Here is a 4,887-nt window from a genome sequence, read left to right on the forward strand (position 1 = left end):
ACCAAACACCGCTGGACAGCGCCCCCTGTCGTCTTGGTGGACTAACTTCAGTGCAAAAGTACCTAGTGGCCTGAGGATTAGGCTACGCGCCTTTCAGATTTTTCAAGTGTAGGTCATAAAAAGAATTTTCCCTGACACCTAATTATTTTTGTTTAGTGGACCGAAAGCTACTAAATTTGAATCACAGACTTCCAATTTTATAAAGTTTTTTCCCCTCCTAATAGAACAATTAATGAATTTAGGGCCACATGGGGGCGGCGCGGTGGTGTAGTGGTTAGCGCTGTCGCCTCACAGCAAGAAGGTCTGGGTTCGAGCCCCGTGGCCGGCGAGGGCCTTTCTGTGCGGAGTTTGCATGTTCTCCCTGTGTCTGCGTGGGCTTCCCCCACAGTCCAAAGACATGCAGGTTAGGTTAACTGGTGACTCTAAATTGACCGTAGGTGTGAATGGTTGTCTGTGTCTATGTGTCAGCCCTGTGATAACCTGGCGACTTGCCCAGGGTGTACCCCGCCTTTCGCCCGTAGTCAGCTGGGATAGGCTCCAGCTTGCCTGCGACCCTGTAGAACAGGATAAAGTGGCTAGAGATAATGAGATGAGATATTAGAACAATTAATGAATTTAGGGCCACATGGGGGCAGCGTAGTGGTGTAGTGGTTAGCGCTGTCGCCTCACAGCAAGAAGGTCTGGGTTCGAGCCCCATGGCCGGCGAGGGCCTTTCTGTGCGGAGTTTGCATGTTCTCTGTGTAGGCTTCCCCCACAGTCCAAAGACATGTAGATTAGGTTAACTGGTGATGCCTTTGACCGTAGGTGTGAATGGTTGTCTGTGTCTATTGGCCCTTTTCCACTACCCTTTTTCAGCTCACTTCAGCTCGCTTCAGCTCACTTCAGCCCGACACGGCTCACGTTTCGACTACCAAAGAACAGCACGACTCAGCTCGCTTCAGCCCTGCTTAGCCCCTAAAACTCGCATCGTTTTGGAGTGGGGCTGAAGCGAGCCAAAGCGAGCCGAGTGAGGCTGGGGGCGTGAGCAGACACTCCCCTGTGCACTGATTGGTGAGGAGGAGTGTCCTCACATGCCCACACACGCCCCGCGAGCACGCTGGGATCTGTAAACACCGTAAACCCGGAAGAAGAATTACGAATTACGAGAATTTCTGAAGCCTTATGCGCCTCGCCTCATCTATACGCTCTTGCCAGTATCTGTTGGCGTTGTCGGTGACAACAAGCCACAGAACCAAGACCAGCAACACTAATGACTCCATGTCCTCCATGTTTATTGTTTACTATTCGGGTCGTGAGACTACCACTTAAAAGCTCACTGATGTCACTGTTTGCGCTGCTTAACGACATCACGTGACATCCACCCACTTTCGCTAACTCCACCCAATGTGTCCACCCACTTCCGTTCAGCACGGTTCAGCGCGGTTGTAGTCGAAATGCAACTCCAACAGACCCGCTCAGCTCGACTCAGCCCAACTCAGCACGGCACGGCTCAGCCCGACTCAGCCGCGTTTGTAGTGGAAAAGCGGCATATGTGTCAGCCCTGTGATGACCTGGCGACTTGTCCAGGGTGTACCCCGCCTTTCGCCCGTAGTCAGCTGGGATAGGCTCCAGCTTGCCTGTGACCCTGTAGAACAGGATAAAGTGGCTAGAGATAATGAGATGAGAATGAGGGCCACATGGCACTAAATTCTCCATTATTCTTTGCCTGCTTCAACATGACCCAATTCAAGATATTATGTCATGCATCACGTGGTGGGCTTTCTCCATTCACACAAGGCTTTGTGGGATACAAATTTGAAACTGGAGAGGAAAATGGAGGACATGAGTGTGCGAATGAAATGTAGAAGACCGACTACAGTAATGGAAAGCAAGAAGAAAAGACATTATGTTGCAAAGGAAAGGAAACGCAGGACCAAACTAATAAATATCGGTGGTCAGTGACCACCTCGGTGTGATCAGCTGTTCATTTAGCAACAAAATGATGTGTCTCAGTGCATGGTCAAAGGTAAACCTGCCCATATGCACACGGACTTCCTCTGTCTGCTTGACTGCGCCAAGCAGGTGATTTCATGCACATTATTTGCTAGGGAATCCCCTCAAATTAAATAACTTCTCAGCCACAGAATGGCCTGATATTTTATGAAATATTACAGAAATAAACATATATCACAATTACCAAATTTCAGAGGGAACTAAATTTCACCAATTTTATGAAATCAAAAGGCAGTCTCACTTTAAGTGACTCAAATCTGATTTTTTTTTTGGCTGCGTGGACACAAATCAGATCTTTCTTTTTTTAATGACATTTTAATGGGGTGCTTCTTCACCAAATTAATTTCAAGACCATGTAAAAACTAATTACATGTTACAAGATTGAGAAATGAATGTTTAAAAGCGAAATATTTAAACTAATTGAAACCAGTTGATAAAAAATTATTATTCATCTCATTATCTCTAGCACTTGTCCAGGGTGTACCCCGCCTTTCGCCCGTAGTCAGCTGGGATAGGCTCCAGCTGCCTGCGACCCTGTAGAAGGATAAAGCGGCTAGAGATAATGAGATGAGATTATCTCTAGCTGCTTTATCCTGTTCTACAGGGTCGCAGGCAAGCTGGAGCCTATCAAGAATGTAAAAATTTTGAATCATATACAGTGAAAGATTTTAGAAGAATTTAGATTTAAACGGGGAAATCTTAGAGCACTGTTTAATATTGTCACTTAGCTTGTTCCTTTCTTTGATGGCTTGATACGATAGCCTTTGTTTCAATTTGGCTTTGCAGTTGGTAGGTGAAACTCGCTTCCATGTCTTGTCATAACCATGTTCATTCAGCTTAGTCAACTTTAGGTTTGACAATAAGTTGTTCATTTGAAGATGTACAAACATCGGTGATAGAGTCTGCGTTGAGTGACTTCTTTCCAGTTGAGTTCCTTACTTGAATCAGTTGTTGAGGACTGTAAGGGGTGATCCAAGATGATCTTGGGAGGTTTGTTTTGCAGAATTAAGTGATTGTATTAGCATGCGCTATGATAGCTGCAAAACCAGAAAAAAGCTAGCCATCTGGCTTTTGTTTCACCTTCTTAACCTGATCATGTACAGCTGATGAACTGCTTGCCATTGTCCAGCGATACAGTGCATACATTAGCCACTAGCGTGTCCATTTAGTCAGTTTTAATACTAGATAGAACTCGACACCAACAGCGTCAATGGGGATGACTATCTCAGTAGACTACACGCCTTATTAAGTTGCGATTTGGGGATGGACATTTGACCTCACAGTAAGCTTCACCTGGTGAAATTACTTGTATTAGCCTTGGAGATACTGTGTTCACAAGGTTTTCGGACAGACATTTGACCTCACAGTGACCTTGACCTTAGGATCTCAAAATCTAATCAGTTCATGTTTGTCCCAAAGGACACAAATGGTGAAAGTTTGGTGAAATTCCTTTCATCAGCCTTTGAGATGTCGCGTTCACAAGGTTTCGGGACGGACGCGCAGACGGACGGACAACCCGAAAACATAATGCCTCCTGCACCTTACGGTGGCGGAGGCATAACCATGAGTATTTTCACAAATATGACGATTTTTGTTGTTGGTGCAGCAGATGACTTGTGCAAAAACAGTGTGTGTATGCACACCGCATTGGAGGACAAAAAGCGTTCACGTTACGGTTAGGTCGCTTGTAATTATGAATGTGAACCGTCAAGATGGGCAAATCAGATCTGAGCAAAAAATTGGAATTGAACAATGAGGCTTGTAACATGAATGTATCCTTCTGGGTTGTCAAATACGTTATAGCCCCTTTCACATATGATTTCCATGAATGTATCAGGTGAAAACAACATGAATAGATAAAAAAGATAGCACATTTTCATTCCCACTCTATCTTCCGAAACAGTAAATGGGTGTTGTGTATTCCCCCGACTGTATTTAATGGATGCTACTGAGCATGAACCTCTGTGTGAAGTGTAAAACATGCAAGACCAGATCCATCCATCAATTATCTGTAACCACCTGTTCAGGGTCGCTGGCAAGCTGGAGCCTATTCCTGCTAACTATGGGCGAGAGGCAGGGTACCCCCTGGACAAGTCATTGCAGGACTTACACATAGAGACAACCATTCACACTCAGGGTCAATTTAGAGCCACCAATTAGCCTAACCTCCATGTCTTTGGGCTGTGGGGGAAACTGGAAGAAACCCATACAGACACAGGGAGAACATACAAACTCCACACAGAACCTTCTTGTTGTGAGGCGACAGTGCTAACTACTACACCACCGTGCCACCCTTGCAAGACCGGATATGATGTACAATTAATTCCAATTTCCAGCCATATCTGGTCTTTCTTTGTTGTGTTGAATTTTTCCACTGGTCACTTTATAGTGAGGCAATATGAGTATTTGGGTTATGTAAGTAAGTGTCAGTAGTTCTTTTGCAATATCACTCATTTGTGTCAGCGCCAGCAACGTCACAACACGTTAATCCAATGGTTTCAATTCCCACTTTAGCCACAGTAAAAGATTACCATTAATGTTACTAGTTTGCCAGGGGCTAGACTAATGTTTCAACTTCACTCATTCACATATAAGGCAATTTTGCATGACCAGTCAACCCACTGATATGTTTGGGAAGAAACTAGAAGCCGGAGGAAACCCACATGGACATGGAGAGAACATGTACAGAAACAACTCACAGACTGTAACCCTGAGCTCAAGATCAAATTGTTGGCCCTGGAGCTGAGGTGGCAATGCATCATCATGCCATGCTATGTCATGTCCTGACCTGATATATGATGAATTTTACTTTAAAATGAATATTAATTTCAAGCAAATGACTGCATCAAGAAGTAATATGTGTTCTTATATCTTCATGGCATGTTAATAAAATGC

Source organism: Neoarius graeffei, chromosome 27, assembly GCF_027579695.1.
Source record: "Neoarius graeffei isolate fNeoGra1 chromosome 27, fNeoGra1.pri, whole genome shotgun sequence".
Taxonomy (NCBI): Eukaryota; Metazoa; Chordata; class Actinopteri; order Siluriformes; family Ariidae; genus Neoarius; species Neoarius graeffei.